This window comes from Rhamphochromis longiceps, linkage group LG1 (assembly GCF_057381845.1).
Source record: "Rhamphochromis longiceps isolate RC_006_pf linkage group LG1, R_longiceps_female_GT1.1, whole genome shotgun sequence".
Classification (NCBI taxonomy): Eukaryota; Metazoa; Chordata; class Actinopteri; order Cichliformes; family Cichlidae; genus Rhamphochromis; species Rhamphochromis longiceps.
The window spans coordinates 39,417,825-39,436,786 of NC_140557.1; the positions used below are offsets into that span (position 1 = coordinate 39,417,825).

The 18,962-nt window shown below is 40.4% G+C and overlaps 1 long non-coding RNA gene across 1 annotated transcript; it reads left to right on the forward strand.

The window, feature by feature from the left end:
• Window positions 1-13,971: 13,971 nt before the first annotated feature.
• On the forward strand, window positions 13,972-17,677 carry LOC146679184 (uncharacterized). The gene is made up of 2 exons (XR_014912009.1): window positions 13,972-15,566; window positions 16,009-17,677. It is a non-coding gene; the product is annotated as an uncharacterized LOC146679184 (long non-coding RNA).
• The last annotated feature ends 1,285 nt before the right edge of the window (window positions 17,678-18,962 follow it).

Below are 18,962 nucleotides of genomic sequence, written 5' to 3' on the forward strand. Positions count from 1 at the left end.
CAGAACTCTTCACCTACGAGGTTCCCAAGAGGCACATCACCACCTACAACCTAGGATTATGTTAAAGAGTAGTGGCTCCATTCTGAGCCCCTCATGACCCAAAGTGGGCACTCCACTGATTTTCCAGCAGAGAGCCGTGGCTTTAAAATTGGAGCTGCTCATTTTCATTTCCAGTACTTCACAATCAGTTGAAAACACCCTCACTGCAAGTGAGAGGTGAGATTCTGAGGCCACCAAAGTGGAAACCTTCCTCCACTTGGCATCACCAGGAAACTACTCTTCAGTATCTTGGCACAGACTTTCCCCTGAGGAGCGTGATCCCCCTTGTGATTGGAACCAACCCTCCACAAGAGTTGTTTAACTACCCATGTGACATCCTTCCTAGTTTACTCTACTTCCTCTAAGGAAGTCGTGTCAGTGGGACTGAGGAGATCATTCAAATAGTTCCTCCACCACCGAACTACATCCTCAGTCAGCAACAGTCCTGTTACTCAGAAGCTAAAGTGGGTCATATATCTGTAGGAAGGTTGGTGGTTCAATCCCTGGCTCCCCTAATGTGTATGTCTGCCCCTGAATCCAGCTTCCTCCCTCCTGACCTTCCAGACCATCTGCTACCTCTCTGTGATAAATCTGCTCTCATGTTGCTACCATGTTATTTAGCATCTCCTCAAGTTAACTTTGTAAACTGTGTGTCTTTACTTATCCATTCCCTGGGCTCAGAATGTGCAACTTACCTGTTTACTCACCTGGTGCTGGCCTTCATATCGAACGCTCACTGCTTGCTCTTCTACTCACCGCCATTCTCCAGATTTAAAACGTTAGACTACTTTCCAAGTAAGATATTCAGCCTTGCTCGCTCTTCCTCCAAACTTATCAACACGGAGCTAGCGGATTAACCCCGTTCTCCTAACTAGATCCACTCACTGCTCCTGATTACCTGTTGACAAAGTCTCCTGTGTTTAACAAAGTCATACCTCTAAATAATCTGTGTCTGCATTTGATTCCAAAACTTGGTGTCAGCCATCTCGACCATTGCCATCAGCTTATAAACACACAGAAAAAAGATGGATGTAACCACTGTGATAGCACTCATCGGTCTTTGAGGTCCAGTTCTGAAGCTTCAGTAAAGTCATAACACTGGCCAGTATTTTCACTCACCAGAACTGAAGTACATCCTTACTGGACTGTCTGTACTGCACAACAAGCCATAATAACATTCAAATAATTCCATTAAAGTCAACAACAGCACAAACATGGTAACATGGAGTTCAAAGACTCCAAGTATCTATAGGACACCTGTCAATAAAAGCAGCCACGCCTCTAACTCCAGTATCTCGTTAACATAAATCAGCCCCACTTGGAGTTGATAAAGAAAACAATCCACAGAGGCCAAAACTGTCGTAGAAATGCTTTCTAACTGTGCACACTGGGCATTTTAACATGGATGTTTTTGAATAATTAAACTGAGAATTACATTTTTATCCAGTTTTGGACAATGATGTGTGCTTTGGCAAATCACAGACCTCTTAGTCTCTTGTGAAAAGGCTGTCTTATCTTTCCTTTCCTCCCCGGTGACACACTGTACGCTCTCGTGTGCATCTGAAGCAGCTGTGGGTGATATTTGGCTCCTAAATCAGTGTAATGATTCTGAAGGTACTGTCAGAGTTTCACTCCAAAGAAGAAAAGAAAGGCTTTAATGTCGGCACTGTGCTGTGTTTCTTTTCTCATTTGATTTGGGAGCAATTTCAGCAGTTTGCATCAGAGGTTTAAAAGTTCTGTTTTGATAGAGGTTGTTCAAAAATCTTTATGTGGCTCTGATCTGTGGTGTGACTTGTTTACTCTGCAGGCACTCGCATTGATCAGCTTCATAAGTCAGTAATGTAGTGAGCGGCTTGTGAGAGATTGCTGTGAAACATCAAGGGAAAAAAATTGTTTTACGCTCTCTAAATGACTTGTAATGGTCTCCTCTGAGCAGAGGTGGTGTTCATCAGTGAGTAAGAACAGGAGAAGCACTTGGCAAGTCAGGGACAGACTCAGGCGTGGACAAGTTAAAGCAGACATGTTGACATTTTGCTCACATTTTGAACTTTCAGGGCGTCTGATCACCAGAATTCTATAGAAAAGACGAGCAGCAGGCTGATGCAGTGGTTAGCTGTGAGGTGCTAACTGAACTGATTTGCTGGCCCTCCCTGGAGTCTGCGTGCTCCAGCTGGAGACTCCAGCTTCCTCCCACAGGCCACATACATGTATGTGCGGTTAACTGGTGATTCCAAAATTAATTGCAGGTATCAATGACACCTTTTTTTATTTATTTAACCTTTATTTAACAGGAAGATCCCACTGAGATTAAAAACCTCTTTTTCAAGGGAGACCTGGCCAAGATAGGCAGCAGCAGCAGAAATTACTCAATTAAACACAGGCAGCAACAACACACATGCAAAAAAGAAATGAATACAATAAAAATAAAATTCAAATAAAAATTCAATCAAAATGACAATCTAATTGAAACAGTTGCATGTTATGGACTTGGCCTCAAGGATTCTTAGTTTAGATTTAAAAGCACTTAATGAAATGAATTCAGTCATTTTCCAGTCGTTCTGCAGTTTGTTCCAAGCTGAGGGAGTTAAATGGACAAAAGCTCTTTTGCCAAATTCAGTTCAGGCAAATGGAACAGAAAGCAACAAGTAACCATGCGGACGAACAGAATACCGACCAGCAAGCAGGGAACATATATAAGAAGGCAGCAATCGCCTTATATATAAAACAGTAGAAATGAGAGTTCGTCCGACTGGCTAAAGCAGGCCGTTCTACCTGAGAGTATAACTCACAGAGGTGAGTCTGAGATTTACAGTTAGTGATGAGAGAAGCACGACACACAGTATCAACCGTTCGAAGATAGTGAGCAGAAGCATTCAGATAGAATATCTCCATAACCCAGCACAGGTAAAAATGTTCCAGCAACAAGCTGCTTCTTTGTATTAAAAGAAAAACTTATTTTGAAAATAAAATCTCAGTTTGAACTTCAGATTTTTCACAAGACTCTACATTTGGTTTGAAAGTGAGCGAGCCCTCAATCAAGATACCCAGATATTTATACGTGTGAACCAACTAGTGATGTGTCGGTCGCGAACGAAATGGCTCTTAGAGCCGGATCTTTGACGTGAGCTGTGGGGAGTTTTTTTTGGGTTTTTTTCCTTTCTCTCACCCTCTCTCTTGCACTTTTTTTCCGCTTCACTCCGCACGTGAGCCTTGTGCTTTGCGCTGGGCAGAGGGGGGAGGGGCGGTAGTTACACTTAGTAGCACAGGAACAGAGCGGGAGGGAGAGAGAGAGAGAAAGAGAGCCTAGAAAGGTATAGTAATCATCCACAACTATTTTCAGTTGCAGATGATAAAGGATTCAGAAAGTTTATTCATGCAGGCCCATATGACAGAGAATGTGCATGTTCTTTTTGTTTTCATATTTTAATTTATATTTAATTGTGTTGTGGTTTGCAGTGTTTTGTGTTGTTTCACTTTAAATTTGTTTAAAAGGAAAAAGCTGAAAATTTAAATAGTTAAAAGTTGAAATGTGAATAGTTGTTTTTTGTATTATATGATTTATTTATTACATTTTATGTGGAGTGAATAAATAAAAGTATATTTACGGTGGCCCCTAGAGACAAAGCACGTACAAAACACAACAGAAGTGCTCCAGGATGCTAGGGGGCAGTGTTGAGCTTTTGTTACCTAGTGGCTACACAAGCCAGCAAGTACCAACGACCGGATTTGGTGTGTGGTAATAACAGGTAAATGAACATTTGTTTAAATTATTTGAATATATATGAGTGCTTGTGTATAAATACGAAAACAATACACATATGCTTTTGTGGAGCAGGGAAATTATTTTACTGCTATTGTTAAATAATCATCATTATTACCATTGCATTAATAATATAATCTGCAGTATGATCATTGCTTTAACAATGTAACAGATAGCTTTAAGATGGCCTTAAGATGTTTATGATGATGTTAACTTTGTATTCCAGGAGACAAAGGATGAACTGAAGCTCTGCCATCACGTAATGTCGCATACTGCTGTTTCTGATGTCATTTAAGAAAAAAAAAAAAAAAAAAAAAAAAAAAAAAAGAATTGCCTGTCCAAGGCAAATTAATCACAAATAAATCCATAAGGTCTCAGACTTGTCACTCTGCCTTGCATTCATGGAGAAATCCCAGAAAACTACCTATAGTATCTTGGGGCTCAGAGTGAGACAGGTAGAGGTGTTACAAGCAAGAAGCAGACCAACAGGAAGCCCTTACAGTCAAGGAGAAGGCCAATAATGTGAAAAGAGGTGCCGGGATTATAAGAGGTCATACTGTCTGAATTTGAGATTCAAAAGATGGTGTGGGATAATGAGGAGTGTGACGGAGGGGCATATGGAGCAGAGCCCGGCATGTGCAAAACCATGTGGAAAACGTTTGCAGGCTTGACAGGCCATGATCTTTGAATTCTGAGAGATTCGCAGGGATCGCGGGTCACGTTATCACATCCACATATGATAAATGTGCTGTGAAAATGAGGATAATAAAGTGCATGTGTATGGGTATACAAATGACTGCTTACTGTTATTTCATTTGTGTACTAACAACACGGCTGAATTTTGACAGTTTTGTCTTATTAGACTCTTTCTTTCCCTTATCTGAAGCTCCCTTAATTCTTCTTGTTTTTCACCCTTTTTGCTGCTATATGGATGTGTGCAGGGTGGAGAACAGACAGAGAAATAGAAGACCAGCAGACAGAAAAAAAAAGCACCTGGCCATACTGAAATCCCATCACAGTGGGGAAGAAGGAATAAAGGCTCCTGAATGTTCCCTGGGGCCCTCTGGGAACAAAATGACATGTCTTAGAGCTCGTCTATTCACCTCCTGCTGTTACAACATCCTACAATGTGTATAGACCAAAGAGGCCGCCTCTATCAAACACACATCACAATCCTTTATTTGATCCGTGTTTAAAAGAAAAGGGGGGTAAAAAAGAAACCAGTAATGGAAATTAAGGGATGCTGCTTATGATGCAGATATTAAGTCATGTTGTCTGTAATGCCATTTAACAGGCAAATGTTGCAGTAATGAACATCTGCTGAGGCACTAATTTGTATTCCTTATGTTTAACTAAACAGCTAACAGCAGCCGAAGTAGCCATCAATCCACAAGAATACGAGAGGCTTTTACTTTAACATAATATTGTGTGAATGCCTATTGTGTAGGCAGGCTGTTGACATTTTGGTCTCTCTTTCTTTCCCTTATTTTCTCCCACTCTCTCTCTCCCTCACTCGCTTTCCTCCGTTACTGCAGCCCAATGCAAACCTTCCCTCATCTTTGTTTGCACAATGCACAATGCAGCAGAAGCCTTGAGGGGGTGTGTTTGTTTTGTTTTGCTTTGTGTCTTGTTCCACACAGAGGACAGCCATCCAGTCATCAGCATGGCTGTTCCCCACGTGCACTGTTAGTCAATTAGAGCTGCCATTAAAGGCAGAGGCACCGAGGGAAATAAAGGCAGCGGCGTGGATTTGTCTGTGCTGCGCTGATTTCCATCCTTAAAGCCTCTCCAGACAAAGAGGCTGCAATAATTGGGATTCTGACAGTGGGTTAGGGGGACTCATTTCCTGGTTTCGCCTCCTCCCCACCACTTTTCCATGCAATCATGTCTATCCAATCATGTCCGCCCAGCACCTACCTTTGCACTCGACCCCCCTAACTCTCTTTATCTATAGCCACATTTGGCTGAAGAATTACTGAAGCCTTTCCTCCTTAATCTAATTGCTCTGGTGTAACTCCAGGAACATTGCTTCCAAGCACCTACTACCGATGATGCAGACCTCACCAGGAGACAGACTTGTGTTGTTTTCCAATTCTTTTCAATGTGACCTAAAACACGTAGTTCTACTATTAGTTGGGAGAAGTTCTCTAATAAACAGTATGTCTAAATACTGGAGTAGTTGCCAATAAATCTGGTAGATATCGGAGTTACAGAATATTACTACTCCAACAAATCTGGGCCACAAGGGTACACAAACTGCTACTTCTTTTACAATACTTTTCTTTCTCCAAAAAGAAAAGAGAAAAAGAAAAGAAAAAAAAAAAAGAAAAAAAAAACAACAAAAAAAGAAAAAAAAACAACAAAAAAAGAAAAAAAAAACAAAACAAAAAAAAAAACTTTGTATTCCAGGTGCAGTTATAACTGTTTTATACATATTGCATATCTGTGCTTATTTGAGTTGATGTTCAGGTTCATTAATGGTCTTAAGCTTCATCTAGTGAGAGTGTCTAGATGATCCATGCTGAGGGAAAACTAGAACATAGAAGGAATTGCAGTACATGCTTACACAACAGTTCATTTTAATATCTTTTATATGTTCATATTCTTGTATTAAGCTTTTAGTAGGGGTTCTTGATTAAAACATTTATTTAGTAGAGGACACATACATAGTTTCAGTTGTTACATATCAGAGTGGCTTCTGTCTCTCTGTCTGGTTAGAGGTTAGGAGCTAGTCGCGAGGTGAAACAGGGTGCAATTGTGGTTAGCACACAGACACACACACACACACTCAGTTAGAGAATCATTTATAGGTGAAAGTTTAATCATGTTTTGCTTGGGGTTGCAAAAAGAGCAGTTTGTCGCAGAACTGCTGCTGAGGTGTCAGGATGACAGGCGAGCATCCGGCAGTGACAGGAAGCACCTGTTATGAAGATAGAAGACAATTGTTCTTTTTAAACTGTGTTAAAAGTCGTTGTGGTTTTGATTTGACGTATGTGTATATATCCTGTCTGTGACGCATGAAGGGGCGTCAGTAAATCAAGCCCTGACGGTATAAAATCTGTGTATGCTTTGAGGAAGTCGAAGACTACTTGCTGTCTGCATACAGAGTTGTCTTCCCACACGTGTGTATTCATTAAAAATCATTGTTTGACCAAGAGCTCCTGGACCATGGGTGGTTTGTATTCTCCTTCCTCAATTTTGAACCTTAACACTTTCAATTGTGTAATTTAAGTGATCTAGGTAGCTGTTCTGGAAGTTCAGTTTAAGCTAGAAATGTGTTTTGGAGTTTGTACGTGTTTTGTCTCTAGGGGCCACCGTAAATATTTATATATAAACATATATAAATAAAACCACTTTTTTTTTTACATTAGTAATTCCTTTTGTGAATAATTTTATATTATTGTTAATAATAAATTAATTAAAGCAACAGGTTGCGAGCTGAAAGAGCTGGTTCTCTAAAAAGAGCTGGAAATCCCATCACTAGAACCAACTCTATTTTACTACCTTTAAGAGTGGTTACTGATCACCTTATTGTCTGCGTACAAATGTGGCCCTATGATAAAGTGGTAAAGATAAAGAAACACATTTTTACACACTTATAAAATCAATATTATTTGAAAATGTGAGAAGCTGCAAATCAATAGTAAATATTTAGGTTGTATTACTTTTTGTGACCTGTATTGAAGCTGACACTACACAAAAGAAAGCCTCGCTCACCACACCATCCTCGCCCTTTCATGCCGCCTAATTATATCCTTAAGCAGGAAAAAATGTTTAGAAGAGGAAAAAAGCTCCGTTATTCTAAGATTACTCCAGACCGAAGGAAAAAGGCAAAAAATCTAATTTGGTTGGGCTTTATTTACGTGGACTTGAAGCTCCTGCCAGCGAGGCACACATCAACCAACCAAATCACTACACACACACACAGAAATGGTTCACTGCCATTCATAAGTCACAGTGTAATTCTGGCCTCCTGGCTCACTGCTTTAGATGAATGTTTCTACCCAGAAAGCAAACAAGATTCTGAAACCATGTTAATATTACCCAGCTGAGTGAAACTGAAACCAATCATCCCTCTTTCTCCCAGTCTGCAGCCTTACTGTGCCACCACACTGTCAAGGGAAACAATACTACCAGTAAATAGTATTTGAGGAACAGAAGGCAAACAAGGCCAAATATCTGCATAGATGTAGTAGCACTCATGTTTATTAAACACCAAAAAATGAAATATGCAGAAAAACAGCAGCCTCCAGGGTAGCAAAATGAAACAGAACTACCCAAAACAAACGAGTCCTCTAATGGTCACTTACTGCTTGGATTCATCACAAAGTCGGTTCCACAGACTCCAACGTCAAACTCACCAGAGTTACATCAGAAACAAACATGATTACAGCTCTAAACACTGGGTTTGGTTTCTAATGCTAGGTGAAACTATATACAGAACCAAAATTTAGCATCATATTTTATGTCACAGTGAATTATGCATGCACCTTGCTAACCGAGATACACACCCAGCACTAATCGGCCCTGTGCAGTCTGACTCGGCACTATTTTTAGTCCCCTCTGGTGCACTTTTGGAATGTTTCAGGATGACATTTCTGTCAAGTCTTGGATAGTGCACTTCTGAGATTAGTGTGTGCGCCTGTGTTCTTTTTAGCTTCCTAATATCACACTCTCTGTGTGTATTTCACATGAAATAAAATGGCTTTCTTGCACCAACAAAGAGCTATTAGGTAAAACTTGGTGCATCTTGGACTGAACGACTGAAAGATTAATAGGCTCTGTTTTGAGTTTTGTTCAAAAAAGAATGACTTCATATAAGAAAAAAATATATCACATATGCAGGACACCTTAAACTAGTTTTTTAATTAAGCAGCAGGGCAGAAAAAAGTCAGGGCTGCATCAAGACACGAGGACTAAACCCCAATTCAACCAGACCCAGAACTGATCCGGAATTAAAACAGGACTACAACAGTTCAAAATCAGGACTACTGAGGACTTAACCAAAACAGACCCAGAATCAGAACTAGATGATAGTAGCACTAAAAATCATCATAGACCTGCACTACACTTGTTTTTTAATTCTACCAAAGTCCACTATTTAGATTCAGAAACGTTTATATAATTATTTAGCCTTGTTGTGCAAACAAGCCTGCAAAACTTAATAAATATAGAATTTGAAAAATAACAAACCTAAAAAGAAACACTAGGTACGAGATACATGAGGACCTATGATACGGTGATTTTGGTAAACAACCATTTGACTAACATGTGTGTCTCACCTGCTCTTGTTCCTCTCTCTCCCTCTCTGTTCCGCTCTCTGTGTTCCAACAATGAATCCCATTTGTATTGAAAGCATTAGTTTGCATGTGTTGTTCCCTGTATCACCTTCAGTTTTGATTTGTGGACGTTGTCGTCTGTTAAACTCTAATGAAACATCAAATAACGGTCAGTTTTTGTTTCATCCACTCCACTCTCATCTGCGTTTGAGTTCACATTTCCGCCACCAGAGATCATGGCAAATATTATGTTAAAGTCATGTCTTAAGAAACATATGGCCTCTGAGACGATCCATCTGCTCTTCACTGCAGGCGTACCAGAAATGGTCTCAATACTGACGTGACTGTCAAAAAGTCGTTCTTAAGGAAGGAAAAACAGCTCAAAATTTCACAAGAACCGGACTAGAAATCAGTGGCAACAGGTGTTATGGAGTGAGGAAATTCAAATTTGAGAAAATCTTTTTGTTCAGATTGGTATTTAAATGGTTGTCTACAGCTGGTGGCTCCATCATAGTTTGGGGGTTCGTTTTATCCAGTGGTACTGGGGATCTAATTATTAACACAGAACTCAATTTTAATCATCTGGAAAGCATCTGTAGCATCAAACACACTGCCAATGCAGTGAAAGCGTACCTGGATAGGAAAACATAGATTGTCCTCCCAACAGCCTGAACATCATCATTATTGAAGCAGCGTGGGATCATCATGATTGAACAAATGAAAGGCAACATCGAAAGAAGAACTTTGTCCTCCAAAAAGCCCAGAAAACCTACTGAAGACCGCTTAGAGGAATTATAAGAAAGCCTGACTAAGAGTTCAGGCTGTGCCTAAGAATAAAGGTAGTCGTACCAAATACTGAATTGAACACACTGGATCAAGACTTCAAGACTTTTGAAGAATTAAACAATCATGTTCAACTTCAAGCTAATTATTTCTATAATTCTTATTTATTGTATATCTAATATTTATGTTCATCCCATTATAAAGTATCTTTGTCAGGGACTGTACATACTGTATCTGATCTATTGTACACAGATATAGAGGAGCAGCTGGCAGGGCCTGAATTCTGGCTGGGAAATGGTAGAGCTGGTCTGTTGGAGGCTGGAGCTGAGCTTTGTCAGGTGATAGACATGAAACTGAAGCAGAGGAACAAACATCCCATACACATGAATGGAGAAGCTGAAATCATTTGTCACAGGAACAGTGACACTGAGGTTTATCTGACTGTAGATATTTGAAGTTTTCATTGGTCAGGGAGAAGTCAGACACACTCACAGTATACAAAGAACCTGGTAGCTTTTGCAAAATAATGTTGTTTCTGTGTGCAAAGTAAAAGATAGATTATGATAAGATTAAGATACGATTTTTAATAATTATTATTTTTCGGTATTTTATACAATAAAATAGTAACAACAATTTTCCAAAATAAGCAAAAAGAACATTAAAAAATAACTTGTTCTGATTATCCGCACTGGCAGCTGGAAGTGCAGCAAAATTCTTACTCCCCCTGATGCTAATAGTCAGTTGTGGGGTTTTTGCTAGATAATACCCTGCAGTCATTGGCTGCAGTTTTCAACAACAACAACAACACCTCCCCGTGTGCAATCCCAGCACATTCTTCTTTGGTGAATCGCTCAAGGTCCTCCAGATTTGATGGTCTTCAGTTCGCCCCACAGATTTTCAGTAAATTCACTCTGGTCTTCTGGACATAGTTCTTCAGCAGGAATGATGTAAGTTTTGTTCCTTCATGTTGGAAGACAGCAGTGACTCAGACTGACAGACTGAAACCTGCTCGAGGTTTTCTTTCAGAATCTTCACGTATTCTTCTGTCGTTGTGATTCCTTCCACCTCGATGAAATCCACAGATCCAGAAACACTGTAGGAGCCTTTTTTTTCTTTTGTTTACTGGATGTAAATTGAACAAGATAAGTACAGCTGGATTTATTGGACTTTATCAATAGTTACTAAAGGTTTCATTCACAACAGTGGCATCAACCCATCGAACACCTAAGTGGCTTCAAGCGTAGCCTCTACAAGCACCGACTGCCTTCTTGTAGACTACAATGTGTCGATTAAGTCACTCACTGGAGTCTTTGTAGTTGTTCTGCTAAAAATGCATTTTGAAGTGATATTACACTGGGTGTGTACCTGTACCATTTTATATGCTGTACAAGGGCATAGATTTGGTTTTGGCGTTGGTGGGGACAGATGATTCCACCGCCGAACCCTGCCCTGTTTCTTTTTTTTTCCTTTTTGTCTTTGCTTCTTGATAAAAAAAAAAAAAGGAGAAATACACTAGCCTACATATGCTATTCTACATGCTTTTAAACCATTTAAAATCACAATTCATAGTTTTATATGTGAATTATATAATGTTAAAGTACTATTAAACAAATGACTAAGTATTTTAGACTTTAATTTACTTCAGCCATATTCCATATAAATCAGGTATCATGCTAAAATAAAAATAGCTTCAAATACAGTCATGACAATAAAAGAATATGACTTTAAGGACTTAACAACATTACTTCAGTTATAGTGCACCAACATCTCTTACACATTAGCACTAAGGGAACACTGAATGACCTGCTGGTTTTTGTCCATAAAACTACTCATCTAAGAATACCACAAAATTATCAATTCCACCTGTGATCTTGTGTCACCATTACTCTCTGAGCTTTGTGTTGGTTCTTCTGTCACCTGACAAATAGGACATTGTTGAGTATTGCTGCATCGACAGCGATCAACTCGAAGGAAAATGATGACGGAGGCAAAAATGTCCTTAATATTTTGGGAACTTTATTCCACATCAACACGCGGCAAAACTTTCCTCATGGGTGCCATTTTCGTTGTGGTATACTTTTTTCTTCTTAGGGGCGTGAGCATCCGTGCTCTTACAATGAAACAGTGCCTCCTTGTGGTGACAACTAAAATACTGTCTCTGTTAAACCCCAGTAACCATAATGCAGTTAAACACTGTACAACATGAGTACACACAATGAATATCTTAACAGACATACATGACTAGGGATGGGTACCAGTATCCGGTGCCATGATGGCACCGGTTCTGACATAAACGGTAGTAACCAGACCAAAAAGCAGCGCACATTTCGGTGCTTTATTTCGGTGCTTTTTTTTCCTGAGATGTGATACACTTTAGATTCTAGCCAATCATTTTACATTTCCGAGGATAGTAGGCGGGGCCAGGTACGTACGTTCTTTTAGAGCAGAGCTACAGATTAAAAATGCCCAAGGCGAAGCGGTCAAAAGTCTGGCTGTACTTCACAGCAAAATATGCAAACTCAGCAGCCTGCAACAAGTGCTTTAAGCTGATACTGTGATACTGTCAAAGGAGGTAACACCTCAAATCCGATGAAACACCTGGCGACGCATAGCGTTTTTTGTTTTTTTTTAAAGCCGAGAAATGCGCCGTATTTGATAGCTTGCTGTGAGACCTCACACCGAGCGCATCTACTGTGGGTGGGTTGCCTGTTATCGGACCCGGAGTTAGCAACATCCCCCAAAAACACGAAGAGTAAAGTCCTGGCCCCTAGCCCTGCCAGTGTAGCAGAAATGATGACAGATGATAATGGCAGCAGCACCCGTTCTTCTCTGCGTGAGTAGCTTAATGTTGTTCGTGTGTAATTTACGTTGAGTAGGCTAACCACGTTATTACATTAATGCATGTAAGGTGAACTAGCAAACATCATCATAGCTACATGCGGCTGTCCTCTTGTTTGATGGCAGATGCTCCCTTCACCCTGGCCAAAAAGGCTAAAATGACCAAAGAAAAAGTGGAAAACAGTTAAACATGAGAGGTTTAGGACAAAGTTTGTGTTTTGTTTTTTTTTTGTTTTTTTTCCCCCCCATTGTTTAAGCACTGCTTCCAGCCAAGAATGATACCATATATGCCCCATAGCTGCAGAAAAGGCTAACATTGTTATCTTTTTACAAAAAAAACAGCTGAACATGAGAGGTTTTTGGACCAATTTTGTGTTTGAGCACCGTTTAAGCACCGGCACAGTTTCAAAAGTACCGGTTTGGCACCGGTATCGGATAAAACCTAAACGATACCCATCCCTACACATGACAATAAGAATAAAATGTGTTTCTGTCAATTTGTGCAGATCTTGACTCATCAGTAATGTTTGTAGGGTGAGTGCATTTTTAAAACAATTTGTGCAAACTGCACTACAAGGTGGATTATTTGCGAAATCATGACTACCTCATGATATTTTGTCTCAAAAATGAACCCTATGAATATGGCAGTACCATTAGGATGAAATTATTGTGTTACCAACATTTTAACATTAGACATATAATTTTAACTTCCTCTGTAAACTAATATCCTGGCTTGCTCGAGGCTGCCGTTTTCTCTGACAGTTTTAATCAAAATTAGAAATGCTGCTCTGGGAGACTGAGAGAACTAATAGTGCCGCCTGTTGTGCAGTTAGTTTCCAAAACACGTTATTCATGGTTACATACAGTTTTAGACTGATGTGGGCCAAAGCCTAGCATAGCCTGTAACGGTATTACGACGGACACATTTTATGAGTTAATTTGGCTTTAAGTAACTTACAGGTTTCTTTGAAAAATACTTTCTTATATCCAGGTTCTTCCTTTTTGCTGCCATCCTCCTCTCCTCCTCGCAGCGCAGGCTTGCCGCTGCTAAAACTAAACAGAGCTCCCTGAAAGGCTCAGCCAATCATATTGGCCATATTTGTCACATGAGGTAGGACTCCAGTAGAGGACGTAATTTAACTCTTTCTGCACCGCTGGGTGAATGAGACGCTGACAGATCGTTTTTTTCTTTCGATCGGGTTTGTTTTTCTTTACTCGAAGAGATCAAATTATTGGTGGTGTTATGATATTTTGATACCATGGTAGCATTTACAGGATATTGTTTTATTGTGATATTATACAGAAAAGAGTTACTCAATAAGGCCCATTTAATAGTTGTTTTTCTCTTTCTCTCTGACCCAAGAATTAATGTGTAAGACTCACAGGCTGGTACCCCAAGGTCGAAAACACCACAGAGATGAGACCACTTCCTTACTCCCATCCTCCCTTCCTTATCTCTTAGAAAAAGGCTCGTTAAAGGCCAGGTGGTTTGTTTCAGAATTCACTAATGAAAGAACTCTGTATTCTATGTCTAGGAGTGTATTTTGCTGGGATGATCATAAATTGTAGCTGAACTGATAAACTACACACAGGATACTTCTTTGCTCACAAGGCAGGAAGACGTTTCCTTATTTGGTCTGTACTGGTTTGAACTGAGAACTTGCTGACACACGAACCTTTTTTTCCTCTATATAAGCTGTTATGTACTAAATAAACCTTTGAGTCGATTGGGAAGGCAACCTAAAGCAGTCTCTGTTTTCTTGTTCTCCCAAGCTGCTCCCGAGCTCGTACTAACACGCTGAATGGCATACCTGAGTGTTACTTTAAATAATTAGGAATCTTAGAAGGAAAGGACAAAACTCTGCTTATCGCTCACGCCACGGAGGAAACCCGGGACGGCAATTTCCTTCAATTTTGGTGTCAGAAGTGGGATGACTGACAGAAGGTAAATATGCGTCTTTCATATTTATATAGAGACCTATTATACCTCTCTCAGTGATCGATCCATAAAAAAACGGGATATGCTGACGAAGTTTCACTTAGTGATCCAGAGAGATACACTGACTGACTTCCTCAGTCCCCGAATAAAGTAAATTAACCCTTGTGTGGTGTTGGTGGACACAGGAAGTTGCCTGTTGTCTTGAATATTTTAATTTTGTTTAAGTTGCTCACTCAGAAAGAGTGACACAGGAAGTTGCCTGTTGTCTTAAATACTTCTCGTTAAGTGAGAAGTTGCTCACCAAAGAGTGACACAGGAAGTTGCCTGTTGTCTTAAATACTTCTCGTTAAGTGAGAAGTTGCTCACCAAAGAGTGACACAGGGAGAAGTTGAACGGGTCTCACAGACCCGATTACCATACAAGGGTTAAAAGCAGTAAATTAAAAGCAGAAAGACACAGGAAGTTGCCTGTTGTTTTACGAGAAGTTGCTCGTTAAGCGAGAAGTTGCTCGCTAAGTGAGAGTTGCTCACCCAAACAAAAATTGCTAGCAATAAATTTAAAGTGACCTCAGCTGTGCCGCAGCGAAAATACTAACATAAATCCTCCTAGCGTGTAAACCCCTCTGGAAATCACTGAACATGGGTCAGAATTATTCAAAGACCACAGACAGGTCCGATAAAAAATCTAAAGTACCTGTAAAACCAAAAATTAATAAAATACAAAATAAAGTCTCAAATAACGGCTCAGTATAACTCCCATTTCCGGTTACGTGTAACCTACGTCCGCGAATCGGTGAAGACGTCCATGATCACGTATCCAGAACATGCGGGAGTGCTTATGTGACTGACTTTGTTTACAACTTAAGAAGTTCAATGCATTCTAATTTATTTCCGGAGCCTTATCCCGAACGATTATCGCCAGAAAACAGGTCAGTAGAAATGTTGAATATCATTTGTGATAAGAAAAGTAGTCTGCTTAAAAAGTCCTGTAGAAAATATATGATAGAATGCCGCGACGTGATGCATCAAATGTTACCGCTATGGACAAAAGGAGGGTAAATAATGACAAAGTCGCCGATTTCTTTAAGAATCTAAAGAAATTCCTGCTAACAATGTCCAGAGACAAAATTGACTTAAATGCAGTAACTATGTGTAAACAGAAGCCTGATGAATCTATCCTAGTATTCATAAAACGCTTTATGCACTGTTGGACAAGCTAGAGGTGCAAATTTAGCTCAGTTTTCCAGCAGCCGCAGACACCCAAAGCAAAAATGAATTTGTGTATTTCATTTAACATAAAGGGTGAAATGTTTGCTGACACTGATAACAGCTTATGTTTTCTCTGCCCTATGTACCGAGATGATGGAGAAGGAACATCCTCTGTGTCAGCTGGACCCTCAGCAGAGAATGAACTCAACATCCTTTTTGTCCGGTACTCTATGTCACACACTGTGCCAAAAAAACGTGTACAGACGCCACTAACAGGTAATCCCATGACTGGGAGCCACACTTTTGTTTCTCTAAGGTCAAACAGTGATTTTGTTACATAACTCAGACATAGGTTACGAAATATGTCGTCACATAGATCTAACCTACCCTATCGACTGTACTATTTCTGCACTTACGTTGCCAGCTGAATACCAGAATATGACATTGTGGTCAAAAAGTGAGAATGATATAGGATTTATTGACTGTACACTTTATCACGTACACCTATTAAAACACAACAAGCCAGTATATGTCAAGCAACATCCCATTTCTGCCGAAAAAACCGCAGCCCTAGATGTCATGATAGGAGATTTATTGACTACAGGGGTAATAAAGCCCACGCTCCTGTCAATCCTGTGCCAAAGCCTAACAAACCTGGCGTATGGCGTTTCATACAAGACTTAAGGCAAATTAATGCAGTCAACATTCCTCTGCCACCTCTCGTTTCAGATGTTCACAGCATATTGACATGCATTGCATACACACTTTACCGTGGTGGATTTATGCTCCGCTCCTTTTTCTCAGTAAGACACACAGCCGTTATTTGCATTCACACATAGAAATAAGCAGTACACTTGGACTCGTTTGCCCCAAGGCATGATAGACAGCTCTGCTGCTTTCTCAATGGTGCTTCACTCCTCCAGGGCTGCACCCTGATCCACATGTGGATGACCTCCTCCTCTGTGCTGAAAGTGAAAAACTATGTCAAACTGCTACACACATGCTTCTCCAGCACCTCCAAAAGACTGGCCACAAAGCATCTGCAAAGAAAATGCAGTACTGTCAGACTTCTGTTCAATATTTGGGATTCACACTGTCTCACGGAAAACGTTCCATGACTGCAGACAGGGTCAAAGCTGTGACCTCCGTCCCTCGTCCCACTACACAGAAGGAAATGTTGTCCTTCCTGGGCATGGTGAACTATTGCAGACAGTGGATACCAGACTGTTCTTTTCATGACCACATTCTGCGTGACTGTTGTAAAAAAAAAAAGACAAGCCTCCTCGAATACTGTGGTCCACAGAAATGACTGCCTCTTTCAATGCATTACAGGGAGTGCTGACCTCCGCCACTCAAAGGTGCTGCCTGAATTGTTCAGGAATGCCGGCCTGCCTGAGGGCAGTAGCAGCTTGCTCTATCATGATAAGGGACTGCGAGAAGCTCACACTCTCACATGACACTATTCTACACACCAATCACCAGGTCACGACCATTCTAGCAAACATAACTACACAACATATGCAAATCTCACTATAAAAGCGAGCAGCACACCCAATTCGCCAGCACATTTATTGATCCTATGCTGTGTTCTTCTGACCGACAGGATGGCTCAGACAGGCTTGACGATCATGACTGCATGACACGTATACAGGAATCCACAGCACCACGTCCAGATTTAGAGCAAACACCTATCCCAGACTCAGCCACGGTTTATGTGGACGGGTCCTGTTCAAGGCCGAATGACAACTCATTTCTTTGTGGCTATTCAGTGGTAACAGTGCCTGACATCATACTAGAGGCTCACTCATTACCATTTCACTCAGCACAAAAAGCAGAGCTCATGGCTTTAATACGCGCCTGTGAGCTACATTTGGATAAGCATGTGACGATTTACGCAGACAGCCACTATGCATTTGGCGTTGTGCATGACTTTGGCACATTGTGGAGACAGAGAGGATTTAGATCTGCTGATGGAAAATAAATTGCTAAATTCTGATTTTGTGCAAAGACTTTTTCAGGCTATACAGCTACCATCGGCCGTTGCAGTTGTAAAAACGAAAGGACACAGTACAGCTGACACAGACGAAGCAACAGGTAATGCCTTAGCAGACGTGACAGCCAAGGCTGCAGCTGCATCACAGCTCCCACCTCCGCAGGAAGTATTATCTGTGCCCCTACAGCTGCCACTTGTTACACTCCCAGACTATTTAGACACAAATGTTGATTTAAAATTCATACAAGAGCAAGCCTCTGCATGTGATTACACCTATTGTGAGAATAATGACTGTACCTTAGAAGACAGAGATGGCTTATACAAAATCTTAAGGGTTTGATTGCCCTCCCATGTTCCCTGCTGCCAGTCCTTGCCCGACATTTTCACTGTGTGAGTCATGTCGGACAAAGAGGGGTAATAGGTGCAATAAAATTAAGATTTGTAATTGAGAAAACATCACATGCAGTAAAAAGCATATTAGCAACCTGTTTAACATGTGCACGAACTAATGTAGGAAAATCAAAAGCGAAACATCAGCATTTACCACAACCAGATTTTCCATTTCATACATTACAAATTGATTTTACACACATGCCAGCGCAAGGAAGCATCAAGTACTTACTGGTAATAGTGGATCAATTTAGTAAATGAGTAGAAGCTTATCCAACATCAAAAGAAACTGCAGAAGTAGTCTGTCAAAAGTTGAGCAATGAAATAATACCCAGATTCAGAATACCTCACCAGATTAACAGTGATAGAGGATCTTCATTCACATTAGAAGTAATTCAAAAGTGTGCTAAAACTTTAATGACCTGGGTCAAATTACTTCCTCAAGTCCTCTGTGAGATTAGAATGACTCCATCTGCAGTAACCAAATTATCTCCATTTGAAATAAGACTATTTCCAACACCATGGTCAGCTTCCAGAGGGGCACCGCTAGTAGAAGGTGATGTATATTGCATTGTCCACTGATGTTCACAACCTGGTAGAAAAACTGAATAATAACTATCAGAAAGTTTGTCTCTCTCAGCCTTTCCCCTCCACAGTTCCACCAGTGGAGACAAGGAGATGCATGTTGGAGAAGCCACTAAAACCAAGGACTCTCTGGGAGGCCGCGCGTGTT